This window comes from Zonotrichia leucophrys, chromosome 5 (assembly GCF_028769735.1).
Source record: "Zonotrichia leucophrys gambelii isolate GWCS_2022_RI chromosome 5, RI_Zleu_2.0, whole genome shotgun sequence".
Lineage (NCBI taxonomy): Eukaryota > Metazoa > Chordata > Aves > Passeriformes > Passerellidae > Zonotrichia > Zonotrichia leucophrys.
Window position 1 is genome coordinate 34868097 of NC_088175.1, and position 15335 is coordinate 34883431.

Here is a 15335-nt window from a genome sequence, read left to right on the forward strand (position 1 = left end):
CTGCCCCAGGCCATATTATCCATTTTTCTTTTTTTGCAAAGTGATGATGTAAGACTCAGTCTTTTGATACTTGGAAACATTCTGTACATGCCTGCAGCAGCAAACCTGAATGTGTCTGCCAGAATATGCAAGGCAGAAATGCATCTGTTCCCCAGTTATGAAGTGGCTTCTTTCTGAGGTATTCCCAGTACCAGCTCATTTCTGCGTCGGGTTTCACATTCCAAAACCTGAAGCAGTTTTCTTCCCACCAGATATATTTTAAATAATTTTCAATTTCAACTGGCGTCACTTTGGCATGATGAATACTTTTTTCTGCTCAGAGTCATTCATTTCATTTTAAATGTTTTTCAGCCTGTCCACTTTTCCTTTTACACCAACACATTTTTTCATCAAAAGCTTGCATTAAATATTTAAGTGTCCTAATGATGCTAATGCAAGTCTAGGAAGATGTAGGCAATGCATTTGCTCAGAGCTGTACCAGAGCAGCATTTTAACTATGTGGTTCAGATGAAATTTGCAGCCTTCCACTCAACTGAGAGCAGCTTTCAGAACAGAAGTCTGGGTCTACATCAGTTTTCTAAGTAGGAACATTACCAAACTTGGCCAGCATTTGGATACAGCAGTTTCTATTTCAGTATTAAATTCAGCAAAACTCTGGAAACACTAACTCATGAGCTTTGAGAAGTGCACATCAGGCCAACAGTCCAGTAATTTGTAATTCTGTATTTAGTGAGAGGTGATATGCCCTTAGTGAGTAACTTTATGCCCTTTCAGAAAGTGGAACCATCCACTGGATACAGCATTCCTCTTAACAATATTTACATTACAGTTCTGTAGCATTCCATAAGGTCACTGTCAGGGTCACCTGTGTCCCTTGGGTTGAAAATGTACACCCAAAACTGCTTCCTCAATGGATTTTCCTTTCTAATTATTTAAACAGTCTATCTCCTGTCTGTGAATTCAGTTCCTTGACTACCTCACCGAAAAAAAAAAGTAATTCACACACTTCCCCCAAAAAGCTTCTAAATATTCCCAGTCATTTAAAAGAATTACCAAATCACTCATCTATCAACAGTGTTGTTTCCTTGCCCAGCAATAATTTCCACAATGTCTGTTGCTGTGCACACTAAATTGTGCTTCTGAGCTGGTGCACCCCTCAGATGTCACCAGTGTAATCTGGGAGGCTCTTCCCATAATTTTCAAAGTCCCAGATAAAGATATAGACCTTGATATTAAACTCTTGTTCTTCATTTCTTGATCTCAGCTTTGAGTGTGATGCCCTTTGAGGCTGCTCCCAGTTATTCTACAAAATACACAGTGGCAACAAAATCTCTCTCTATATTTATGCGTAAGTATACACAAAACCACATATACACACCTATATATATATATACACACACTATGTGAATATTTAAAAGCATATTTTTATATATATAAAAGCAAACCTCTGTACACCAACACCTAGCTGCAAAATTTGACAGCAAAAGCTTTTCAAAGGCTGTTTCAGATGCTTCTGTGTTTAAACACTGTTTCCCACACTGACAGGTGGTTTCAAATTAACGTCTGCAGACCTTGCATTTCTACTGAGTACACTTGCAAAGTGTTTCATTTCCCCAGGATTAGATTAAACACTTGGTCCAGAGATGGTGCAAGCATATTCTGCTTCCTGTTGAAAGAATTCTGCTGTTGCCTTGATGCATCATCAATTTTTTGTTGCTCTGTACTTGTTTACTCAACTCCCCAGTGTAAAACTAACCAATCTATCCAGACTCCTTGTCTGCTCCTTCCACCTTTTCACTTGAAATGGGTTTTTACTTTTGCTATAAGCTGCAACCAGTTCCCAGTTCAGGCAGCTGTTGTATGATTTCTTGATCACAGCATGTTTTTATTTGCAGGGGTCTCAAAGTCTACAGTTTATCTAATTTTGTATTAATTGACTGATTAATGGGTGAGTATTCAGTTTTTCCCAAAGGTTAGCTGTTGCTCAAAGGTGGTACCAATGCCTTCTTTTGGGTCACAATGCTGGTCCTTTGCAGATTTTTAACCACAGTGAGCTTTTGTTTGTTTCTGCCTGCTAGATTTTGAGCAAAGTGGCTATGATATAGTGCAATGTTATATTCTCTGTCCTTTACTGTCTCTCACTGAACAGAAACAAACTGGAAACGATTTTTCTCTGTGTTTGAATTACAGGATTCCAGAAAAAATAAGCTGTGCTACTTTTAAAATTATTATTAGTATTAATAGTAGTAGCATCCTACTTAGTCAGTAGTTTTGTCATATAATGGTATATTTCTTTTAGCAGCTTCTCCTTTCCTCTTTATCCTGTCCTCTTATATTGCTCCTGCAGTAAAAAAAAAAAAAAAACAAAACCAGCTGGGAATGCCCAAGAGAGTCATGGCACCAATCCACCACTATGGGAGAAGAGATTTGCTGTAGGGCAAACAGACCTGTGGCAGGAATGAATCCACTCGCTCCAGTGATGATAACCAAAGTTATTTTCAGCAGAGCTGTTTCTCACATTACTTCTTTGCTATTTTGCCATCGGGGGTAGGCAGCCATTCAGAGACATGGCATCTTCTTTGGGTTGTTATGAAAACAGCAGATGCCACCACTGGTTCTGCACTGGGACTGAATGAAATGTTCAGTAAACAGAATGGTCCTACCTAAGGCAAGTTATATATCATATTGAGAGGTAAGTGCCGCTCCTTTCCTGTCTTTTATCAGTTCACACTGTATGAAATAGTAAAACTGCCAACAATTTATATAACACCTTCCATCTAGAAGCATCCCAAAGCCTTTACAGAGATCGGTTTCCCCTGATCTGTTAAAACACAAGCATCTTTAGCATCCAGTAACATTACACAAAATTCCAGGACAGGAAATGGAGCACTAAAAAAATCCCACACTCAGACTAGGCAAACATTTACTGGTTTTGGAGAAATAAACCTTCTGAACAACCCAACAGTCCCATACACATGCTTTAAAATTGCTCTTGAGAGATCTACATTTTGGAAACAAAAGCATATTCAAGCTTCATAGCCCTTGCTTACTTAGCCTGCCAGAAAACTATTTCATACTTTGTCTTTTTGATGAACCAGCCGGGAAACCATGTCAAAATAGACAGCCATTTGCTAAGAATCCATCATTCAGTCAAGAATGATATTCAGATACTTTATGTACACAAAGTAAGAAGACACTGCCCTTGCCCTGAATAAATTACAATACAAGCACAGAGATAAAGCAATGCCAGTGGAAACAGAGGAAGAATAGCCAAAATATTTAAATGCGGCAAAAATATAATGGGTACCAAACTATTCCTTAAAATTAGAGGGACTGCCACAAAATACAGACATCAAACATTTACCTGCACTAGGCTCTATTTGATCATTATTCTTGTGGATTGTTTCTATCTTATTAATATTGAAGGGTAGAAATTGAAAGGAGATGAAGATGTAAAGATTATCGATACAAACTACAAGAAGGATTAGCATTGGTGAGAAAAGAAGGGCAAAAAAAAGGAGATAAAGACATTGGAGCAAGGAAGAAATGCCTGTGCAGCATGACAGACTGAAGAAATCACTTTAGGACCACAGAGCTAGTAAAAGTAAGGGAAACAGTATTTCATATCCAGGAAGGGATACTTTTTCATGTGTTTGAACTCATCTGTTTATTCTGTTTGTGAGGCTGTGTCTTTAGAAATAGGTATTTGCCACATGAAAGGTGTTTTTTTAACAGTCACTTAAATTTTGCTATGACTAAACTGGCTATAATAGAGATATTAGTGGGCTATGCTACTCCAATTCAGCTAGGTCACATTCTTGCTCTAAACTTAAAGGATTAAAAATACTAAAGGAAAAAAACCCACCTGCAATACATGAAACAGAGTGGTAGGGAATGTCTACATTGGGAAATTGGAGTGATTCCAAAAGGCACAAAAACATCCTTATAATATTTGATAATTATAAAAACTGTTGGGTTTTTTTGTTGTTTTTTTTTTTTTTAAGGCATCAGTATCACGCTGCTGGCTACCAGCAAAACGTCTCGCTGTAATAGTCTATGGAAATGGGAGTTTTCTTTAGGGGTTGTGTCTCCGGCTGAAGTTTAAAGCTCTGCTGCCATCTGCAGGGTCTGTCCTTCCCGTCACCGCGAGCGTTCTCTGGAACCTTCCCCATCAGAGTCACGCTGCAATCAGAATGTCAGACTCCATCACGACTGCTCTTTGCTCTTCTGTTTATATGACCCCCACTTAGACCCAAGAAGGCCAAATAAATTCAAGGTTAAACCATAAAGATGCCAAAGATAAATTTGGTCTACACTTCGCAATTTATTACAAATGCCTTTTTTCTAGATCATGTCATTTCTGTAATCTTATTTCTAGCATGGCAAAACATATCATTACCAATTATGAAAATTCTGCAAACTGATCAGAAAATTAATTTATTTGAACTTCTGCTCTATAAAGAGAGCTGTGATTGCTTCTTAACATGGAACAATCCTGCTCTCAGCCAGGTGATCACCTTCAACAAGTATCAGTCCAATGTAGTCTTTAGACCTCCCTCTTGCTATTAGCATTACTTCAAAAAGCCCTTCAAATCTAACACTGACCAGTTTCAACTCTTATTGAGCTTGGGTTTTTTTATATCTTCTCCCTGTATATACAAACCACAGCTCTGAACCACATATTCCACAGATTTATTGCTGGAAAGAAAAATAAAGATTACAAATATAAAGATGAGACTGATTTTCAGACTTGATTTCTCTACATTGCAGTCCTAAGAGGAAAATAAACGAGATAGAGGGAGCACATTCTTGCATTTGCAGAGACTAGGAAAATTTCTTCCTTTCTTTTCACCTGAAAATGCTGGCTCTTGAGGTACCCTTTTACCAAAGACTACAAATAGATTTAGTGCTGATTCCATCAAAGGTCTGACTTACTTTTGTCATCTAAGAGATTGATTCGTTTCTAATTTGGAGAGTTCAGTTTCAGGTCATTTTCTGATTCATCTTAATTTTTTTTGGCAGGGTTCTCTGTACTACATTCAGCATGAGATCACTTTGATAACAGAAATAATTAAATATTTAAGATAGCCAGACAACACTATTCCTTATGTGAACTAAAGGTAAAATTAAGTAATCGTCACCTTCAAATTTGTTTTGTTTGGAAACTACTTCAATTCCAAAATGACTGATTTCATGAACAGCAGCTTGTGGCTGACAAATGTCAGTCTTGAAAGCATTTGAGGTTTACAAGAGTTAGAAAGTAGCACTGATATTTTATTTCCAGATTTGTTTTTTGTGATACAATCATTAGACACTGCAGCCTTGAACCTGCTGTCAAAAAAGAAAAAAAAGAGAGACAGGAATCATAATCACAGTAAGCCTCCTAATGTCTCCACTGTACTGGTAACATGGGCTATAGAGCTCCTGAGTGACTGACTTGAGTCTCCAAGTGTCATTGTTTGGCTATGAAGCCCTCAACCCTAAGAATGCACAAGTTTCTCTGTAAACTGTTTCCTGGTACTCTGGTTAAAAGTGAGCATGTGTTCTGAGATGTGATCACCACAACCTGCAGTTCCTTCAGGAACATGCAGCTGTTCTGCTGTGGGTCTTCCAAGCACAGCACTGACTATTCTTCATAGATCATCTCCTCTGATCTTGGTGTCCCCTGTCTTGTTCCTCACTCTTTTTGTTTCCTTCTCCTCTCTCCCTTTAATATCTTATACTCTTTCTAAAACATGTTTCCACAGAGGTGCCACCTGCTTGGCTGCTGGCTCGGCTGCACACAGACCCCACCAGGACACAGCTTTCTCCATTTGGCTGTGCCCAGTGTGGGGCAGCCCCCGACCTCTTCCCACCAGGGCCACACCTGCAGCCTCTCTCTGCCCTGCTACCAAAACCTTGCCACCCACACACAGCATAAAGTGACATTATAAATGACATAAATTTAACTTTAGCTCATGTACTTTTTTGTTCCTGGTCCCTTCTCTCTAGAGACAGGCTAAGATTATGCAGTGGAGGAATGACTGCAAGAGGGGCATTGTGTGACTCTTGTTACAGAAAATGGCAAGCAGATAGTGCTGGAAATAGGCTGAAGAAAAAGTCTCATTATTTGTGCAATTGACACAAATGAGTGGTTTAGGTTGTTCCAAGAATCACCAGTAAAGTGTCAGCAAAAGCATGCTTAATGTTAAAATGAAAGTACAACAAGGTTCATTGTGGCAAGGCCCACTCTACTACTCAGTAGGTAGTTAAAGGACACAGAGGAAAATTGGACTGAAATCTAAAAAAAAAAAACTATAAATCTAAAGTTAAAATCAACCAAAAGTTGTCTATGAGGAGTGGAAAAGGGTAAGGATAGAAATGCTGAAGGATGAAAAGGAAGGAGACCCTTCCATTGAGCCACAAGGTTCAGGATAGACTCCTTGCTAAACCTCACCCTGAACTTGACCAGTGGTTTAGGCCTAAAGGTTTTAACAGCACTCAATCAATAGCTCAATTTAAACAATTTAGCAAAATATTAATATAAAAATTTACTACAGCACAACAGTAACTCTTACAGTTACTTACAGATTAAAAGTTGTAAAGAAGCTGAGAAAGCAACATTCACAGTACATTTGCTACAGTATATTCACACCTGCACACAGGCAGAGACCAAGGTATATACCTGTGAAACTTCTCAAATTCAGCACAATACTCCCATCAGATGCCTTTGCACCTTCTCCATGGACAAAGGGTTGAGCCTCTGGGAGTGGGGGGGTTTCAGCTCAGGCTCCATCACAGGTGCTCAGTGGCAGCACTCTAAGTAGAGCAAACTTGAGAGTTTGCTGGTTCTAAGAGCTGTCCCAATGAGGAGAGGATTGCTGAGGAGAGCCCAAAGGGTCTCACTCTCAGGACCACTGCTTATAGGGTCCCATTACAAATGGCTTTAGAAACAGTAATTTTCCATCCTGACCACAACTCATGCTGGAAATATTCTTTGAAGGTTTGACAACAAAAATGTTATTCCACTTAGGTTGTTATTCAGGCAGGAAAACTACGTTCCCAAGGCTGTTTGTTAAGACCAAGCTCTGTAGCTCCAAGTTCCTGGGAGCAGGTGGTGTTACTGATAAGCACAGACGAGTTGAGCACAGGTGCTGCTCATCAAGGCTAAGGAGCATTTCTGAGCTCATGGCGTGGCCTGAGGAGAAGGGTGGGGTGTGTTACACAGCCACAGCACTAAAACTGCACTCTGGAGAAAGATTTCATCCCAATCTTTTCCATAAAACCACAAAAGAGTACTTAGCAGTTCTTTAAAACAACAATGACCAAGTTCTCTAAGGCAGAGAGATATATTTTTTGCTCCAACACTGTGACTCCAGCTAACAAATTAACTGAATGAGTACACAACAGATCTTTAGCCACAGAGGCAGACACCTAGAATAAGGCAGGTATTCTAGATGTGACAAGAGAGAATGACGAGCATGGCATAATCCTGAGAGGGCTTAAAGAGGGTGAAATCAGACAATTGCTAGCTGAGGTCCAGCTGGAGTGTTAACCACAGACTAAAAACTGCCAGGCTGGCCCCTCCACAGCTCTGCACCACACTGCATCAAAGATGACAGACTCCATACCTGAGCTGACCCTTCACAACCTCTGAACTGGTGTCTCTGCTTCCTCAGCATCATTAATTTGCAACCCAGATAAATCATCCATACATCATTAACAACTGCACATCCAAGGAGGCTCATTTTTTTTCCATATCCAGGTCTCTTTCCCCCAATTTTTCATTTTTCTATGCTCTCTCTGCTGCACAAAATATATAGACACTCTTCCCTCCATGCCCCAACTTGAGGCTACATTTTCTACTACCATATATAAGTTGGCAACTAAAAGGTAACTTTTCCATCCTCATGCACTTCTTCTCTTGGACAAGACTGAGAATTTAAAACTCAAGATTAGGTAGGTGAGATTTTCTCACTCTTACTCCAGAGAATTTGCTTAAGTTTTCCATTGTGTTCTTTAAAAGCTGTAATGCTATTAAAGCATTTTCCATTTTGCAAATCAGTAGCCAAGACATCTCCAAAATGTTAAATGATTTGTTTAAATTAAAGCACTTGTTCTATGCTTGAGTTTAATGCCTTATACCAAAATCAATATGAGCACAACGAAAATCAGGTCAAAGAACTTAAACAACTGAAGAATTTAGTTCTGCTTTTCAAGAGTTCAGACTATTTATTAATAATTTTCTTCTAAACAGTAAATAATATTTTTACTATCCATATATTCTACACTAGCAATCCAACAAAAAATACAGCACGCACCAACCCAAGGAAAAAATAGATCACTCACCAATCTCTGCAACTGGAACAAGCCCTGTCTATTGTAAGCAGGAGTACCTTGAGAACGTTAGGCAGATGTTGCTATAAGGTAGAAAAATCATAAAGAAAGGCTTCATAAAATCAAGACTGCTCTTCTGGAATCAGTGACTGGCCTTGTCAAGCTAGCACTTTGTAAGTTCCCATGTGAAAGCAATCCTAGCATGAGCAGTTGGTTAACATAACAATCTATTCCTGGGTGAAAAACAACTAGCACCTGTATAAACTGTTTTTACACTGTCAGATAGGAAAATGACAACTATCTCTCACAAAGAACTTGTCCTGCACATACACACCAGGGGTTGAGTGACCAATATAGGGTGACAACTTGCTACTAGCCAACAAAGTACTTGGCAAGAAACCTGCTAACCAATTGGAGTAACACATGAGGTCTGTAAAACCCTATAAAAAGAAGTTATGCTAATAAAGAATGGGCTTTTTCCACCCAAGAAAATGGAGTCCAGTGTGATTTATTCCCAGAGGCTGATTTCCCAAATTTTCAATTGCTGAAATAATATCACCAATTGGCTCAATAGGTAATAAAAAAGTGCAGTGTTATTTAAATTACTTTCAAACGCAAATGACAATGCCTCTTGCTGAAAATTTATTCCAAATCTGAAATCACTTACCATTTTCCAGTCAACTAAAACAAGCATGCTTTTCAGGAAACTCAGTTGCTCATTGAAATCTAGGTCTGGATTAATGATTTCAGGACAGTTTCCCATTCCCAGATACTAGCATTCAGATACTCATACATGTTGGCATTATAGTGCAAGGGTTCTATATTGCTAGTTTCCTACCTCCTTGATGTTTCTTGTAGGCAGCTCCTCTAGGCTCTGACTCTTCCTTACAGCAGCCAACTAACTCCAGTTCCCTTCAACCAACCAATCCACTCTTTTATAACACTCTTCTTCTTATTGGCTACAGGTGTGGCCTGTTAAAATCAGGCCTGCTCCTAATCCTTAATAATTGGCTCAGCTGCAGCACTTTAGAGGGTAAGATTAATTTCTATACTCCTTTTATTTACTTATGTTCTATCCCCCTTACACATACATGCTACAAGCCATAATTTTTCAGCAAGTTCAAGCCAATTCCACCAGCCACATTCACAACAAAACCCAAATGGCAGCACTTTACTAATCCCTCCCTGCTGCCTGTTTGTTCCATCAGGGTGGTCCTGCTTCACAGCTTCTTGTCACTCTATAGCTTAACTTGTGTACATGTAGGATGTCCATTATTTGTTCTACGTGCCAAGATTACTGTAAATGTGCTGCAGTAAGTCATTAAGAAATTCAATTTGTACTCCTTTTTGTGTAGCAGGTGTGGTGTCTCAGCAACCGTCATGCCTGCTTTTCCCTCTGCAGATGCTTTGCTGACTCACCTCCTGATACCGCAGATTTCTTTGGCTGTGCAGCACCAGTGCATACATAAATATAGCATTTACTTCTCCTTCTGTGGAGCACTGAGCTATGCAACTTCCAGAGGATGAAATATGATGGGTGGGTTTGCCTTTATTAAGGTACAGCAAGAAAATGCATGCCAGCTGTCAAATCAATAACCTATGAAGAAATTTTTGGTTTTGTTTCACTTCTGTCAGTTGATGTTCTATACTTTTCTCCATAAACAAGCAAAATTTCCCATGAAGATCATGCCATGCCAAGCACCAATAACCACGTAAGCTGTTATTTGAAAAAGAGTTATGGGCAGTAAAACACTGTAAAATAACCTACATGAATTTTAGTAAAAATGTATAGATTTTAAGCTGTAAATTGAGAAAATAAGAGCTATCTCAAGCTTTTAAAAATACTGCTTTTTTTGGAGTGCCTTTTTAAAGGCACATAACATCAGTCACTAAAAGAGAAATAGCTCTGCCAGACAGACCACACAAAAATGCAAGAACAGTGAAAGTTATACAATACAAATGCAAAACAGTAAGTAGAATGCATATCCTATTCTAATTTTCTTTTTTTTTTTAGGTTACTTCCACTTTTCACTGTTTGTATTGCTTCTGCTACTTCCAATCCTTCATTGCTTCTGGTAATATCAATAATTCTTATCTTGACTTAATAATCAGTTCAGTCAATAGAAAAATCAAAACAAAACAATTGATTGAATCAACTGCAGAACATTTTTCAGACTACCCTGAACTGAAACAAGAAATAGTAGATTTAAGAGGTTAAATGTAACTAAGTAAATACCTCCTTATCCTTTAGTTCTGTTCACTTGTAAATTTCACTTATTAGGTATATTGTCTTTATTCATCAGATGGCACTTACCAATTCCAATAGCATAACCATTAATATGACACATTCTAATACACTGTCAGCTTCTCTCTCTCTGACCTCAGGTTTTCTCTCAATATAAAGGGTGATGAAAATGTCTGGAATATTTTCTCATCCCCTGAAGAAATGTAAGAACTGCTCTCCCAAATGGCAAACTAAACTGCCCAGTGACATCGCTATTTGGATGGAATTGCTCTGGACAACAAGACCCAGGAAACCACATTTGAGCCGGTGCTGGAGAGCACTAACCTGGGGCCAATATTGCACCAGCTATGGTATAAAGAGGTATATCCAATGCTGGATAAATGATTAACAGATGTAGTGAATGTACTGGATTTATCTCTAGAACCAAGAGAATCAGTTCTTGTACGTCAGTCCTTCATACACTGTTGTTTCAATTTCATTATAGTACTCCTATAAAGAGCATGAGACTTAGGGATTTCAACAAATATCTGAGAAGAAGTTGTGTGTAAATGATTGTTACAGAATGGCTCGTAATTAAAATCCTAACTCCTAAAAATGGCATTAAAAAATTGAGTCATATCATTCTGTAAATACAGCTAAATAGTTTCCTAAAAGGGCTATGGAGATCATCACCAAAAAACCCCCTTCTCTCTACGAGCGCATAATTTTCTGTGGTGGCTTACCTGTTTACTATTCTGGATACGGATGGCAAACCTATGATGAATTTTGGAATTCAGTCAATATCCCAGTATTCTGCCCATTAAAGTTGGCTGTTGTGTGAAACAATTCTCAGAGTCTAGGTTTTTAGATTAGGAGAAAAAGAAAGTGCTCCCTCGAGAAAATGGGTATTGGATAGTGTCACTTTTGTTTTGCCCAACGGGAGTGTGAGATACTTGTTCTTCTTCCAAAAATTGATCCTTTTCAGACATTGTAGAATCTCTGCAGTAAGATTAGCTCTGTCTCTGGAAAAAGAAGGTGGATCTCATCAACAAAAAACCAGTATATTTCTACATGTTCAGGAGAAGAATACACAACTTCTGTACTTATAGAAAATGTTACAGAGAGAAATTGCTCCCACAGTAATGGAATAAATAATAAGCCAATTAAAATAAGTGAAATTATGTATTTGCTTGGCAACATGCCCATCTCTGCTGTATAGATGTGAGATTCATAAACAGCTCTTTCATCAAACTGACATTATCCCCCCAAATTACAAGAAGAGACAGTTAATATGTCAATTGAGATGTCACAAGAAGAGATTTTGATCAAGGATTAAAAAACCCCATTCATCTACTCTACAACAGTGCCGGTAGGACTCTCAGATGGTTTTGTTGCCAAAATTTCCAAAGTGAAGTAATCATTAACTAAATCAAGTAATCAATCTCTCCAAATCATATTATACAGAAAGAAAACTTATTTCCAGTTACTGGACACCATAGAAGTCTAGAAAATTAAGTGGAAGGAAAAGACTCTACTCAGCTGAAACTGCTGAAACTACAGGAGAAATCTAGGTCAGCAAAATTCAATTACAAGAGCTGTGTAAGGAATTGAAAAAACCACACTAATATTCATTAGAGGAAAATAGGGCTTACTTAAACTTTCAAGTACAAATTTAAATTTGAAAGCTTAAATAGTCACAAAATATATGTTTCAATGTGATTATTCACACTTTAAATTCTAAATGGGAAGTGTGTGGGTAAGCTGCACAAGTGACAATTACAATACAGAAACCATACTACTTAGGCACTGAATTAATGTTATAATTTGAATCATGAATATCCACAACAAATTGTTCATAAAATATTCACGGAAAAACGTTTACCAAATAAATTTACAAACTCAGGCAATATTGTGAGGATTTTTCCGAGCATTTTGTCAACAGAAGAAAGAAATTATTGTATTGAATAAATTATCCTCCAGAAATAGCCTCTCATTTTGTGATTACTGTGTAGATTGGCAAAAGTAACAAAAACTTTAATGAAACTGAGTATTTACATTATCGTACAATTTATTTAAATGGGAGAATTTAAGGATTTTTAAATTGCTGTAACTTGCAAGCCTATCTCATTTTACACAGTTGATTTGGGCATATTATTACTACACTGGGATAGCCTTGTCATAAATAATGTACATCCCCTAAAGAAGGGGGTGTTTTTTTCTGTTTCAAAAACTACTTGAATGCTCTTATCAATATTGCAATAGATTTTCTCACATGCCAGTTGAGGTAAGATATTGTGTGAAATCTAAATGTAGGTCACCCTATCAGAAACTGGTAGAAACAGAACCAGATAGCAGAGTTCAGACAAAAGCAGACTAATGCATTTCATTTTGCAAAGATATTTACTGTCAGCTCCATTTTATTTTGCAAAGCTTAACTTAAAAAGTTTTGGGGTAATACCAAAAGATTTGAGGGCTGAGTATAAGTAGACTGTTACTTTTCTTTCATTTACATTATTTTATAAATACTTATTCTCAAACCAAACAATGCTAGAAATCTGTTTCCCATATATCTGGTGTAACACACACATATCCAGCACATACAGATGCTAAAAATAAACATTACTAGCTGATAGACTCTGGAACACTTTAAACTGGAGTGCTGTCCATCAGCTGAGATCTTAGTATTCCTTAGGTACAAAAAACAACTCTAGACTGCTGTTAGAAATGGTATATATTTGGCGAAAAATAATGTCTTCTTGAACCAATGCAAGGAGGAGTCTGAATCCTATTGTATCAAACACACTTTGAGTTATAGCTGTAAAAATATCTTGCTAAATACCATGGAAAGAGGCAGGATCAAAACTAGAGCAGATTTAATGGACTATTTATTCTGTTTGTAAAAAGACCAGTGACTTTACTGTCTATAAAAATTACAACTAGGTTTCATTCAGAAATGAATATTTTAAGCTCTGTTGCACAGCTTCCTTCCTGTGAACAGCTGTTTTAATTCCAGGAGATTAAAAGGAGTACATTTGGGAGTTTAGGTGAACCTGCAGCATCAATTTGTTTCTCCCTTTGGGGCATTCAGCGCTGCCCTCCTGTGAGTGAGTCATGCTTCAGGCTCCAATGATAGATCTCCAGTCCAACCAGTAGCACCTTACTTGAGTCAGGTTTTGGGGTTTCATACAGCTTTTCGTGTTCCTGTAAGCAGCTTCTCTCATCTTTTACTCCTCTCATGTGATATAACCCTGAGATTTCAGTTTTATGTGGAGTTGATGGTGGGTTTCCACAAGCCAGGTCCATCAGTTACCCCTAACTCAATACTACCCTAACTTCTACTCCACAGTCCTATGTCCTCATGCCATTTCACTTCAAGTGGTAGTTTACAAATATGATAAATTACATCTAAATATATTAGGAAATCTAATTACCAACATTTATACATGGATTTGAGAGGTGGATCTATACAAGCTAGTGAAGGCAAAGTTTAAGACGATGAAGAACCATTGATGTTTAGAAGCTGAGGTCTTTCTGCCAGTTTTGGACTGCTTGCTGCTAAAAAACAAATTACTTTTGAATCTTTATGTTAAGATGATAATGCATCTTCCTAAAACCCAGAGGATTCTTAACTCCCTGTGGCTAAATCCAATAGAAATTTTTCTCCAAGTTTGCCATGGACAAGAACAACAATAAAATATATAGCAAGTGAAAGCTTAAAAGTACACCAAAAATAATTATAAACATATATCTCCTTGTGTGAATATTCTCTCTGAGTTTCTTTCAATTTAAATTGATTATGCACAGACAATACAACTGAATTCAATCATTACAATCTCATAACACTGTGAAGTAAAAGGTAATAGCTTTAGATTAAAAACATCCACAAAGATGTTCTACAAGACAACTATGTAATGGAAGTACATATCCTGCACCAAGACAAAGGACTGGAAAGAAAAGCAAAAGATTCTTCCATCAAGTGCCTTGAGATAAGTGTCAAAACAGATAAGATTGATTGGGACACAAAATGCCAGCAGGACAAGGCAGCAGCAAGATCATGGAAGAAAAAGATACAGCCTATTGACATTCACATATTAGCTCTCAATACAGGTGGAGAGTTAAAAAATAAACTCCAATCATAAAAAGTAATTCCTATCATATAGTTATTGACCAAAACCAGGGCCCACAACTCTGGCTGGTAATTCAGACTGAGAAGGATAGAAAGCATTATAATGATCAAACATTTACCTAAGCATCCTCCTAAGATTTAAGCGCTTTCATAGTGCAGATGGTTTGACAATTCCATGTTCATGAGTCTCTGTGGTACTTGCTGTCTGGTTACCTTGGTACCTACTGCAGAACCATCCTAAACCCCTGCCTACCAAAAGAACAGCAACATTCCTGACACCTTTTCATCTCCTGCTCCCCTGAGTGCCCTGAGACCTTAATTACCCTGATCAGCTTCACTAGGGAGCTCCTTCCAAGCCTTCCACTCATAGGCCCAGGAACCTCACTGCAGCTCAGGCCAACACCTTCAGTCTCTGGTGAAGCTACAGGGGAGGTGTGTCCCTCTCCAGCATTGTCACAGCTGTGCCCTCTACTTGGTCATGAACCCTATTCATCCTGGCCTGTGGACCAGTTTCACCCTTTGATCTTGGATCTCCTTTGTCACTGTGAACTTCCCCTGATGATCACTGGGCTGTATCTGCCTATTCCTTCTGATACTGGCTTTACAATTTTCCTGAAAGAGATATGAAACAGGAAAATTCAGGCAACACCTATTTTGCCCATTAATGAC

General features: G+C 38.1%; 2 long non-coding RNA genes across 2 annotated transcripts; one reads left to right on the forward strand and one right to left on the reverse strand.

Annotated features, from left to right (window-relative positions):
- Positions 1-1864: 1864 nt before the first annotated feature.
- Positions 1865-9227, reverse strand: LOC135449113 (uncharacterized). The gene is made up of 4 exons (XR_010440646.1): positions 9155-9227; positions 3866-4182; positions 2448-2628; positions 1865-2341 (listed from the first exon to the last, which is right to left on the reverse strand). It is a non-coding gene; the product is annotated as an uncharacterized LOC135449113 (long non-coding RNA).
- A 497-nt stretch (positions 9228-9724) lies between these two features.
- On the forward strand, positions 9725-11279 carry LOC135449256 (uncharacterized). Its single transcript, XR_010440699.1, has 3 exons — positions 9725-9853; positions 10331-10391; positions 10721-11279. It is a non-coding gene; the product is annotated as an uncharacterized LOC135449256 (long non-coding RNA).
- The last annotated feature ends 4056 nt before the right edge of the window (positions 11280-15335 follow it).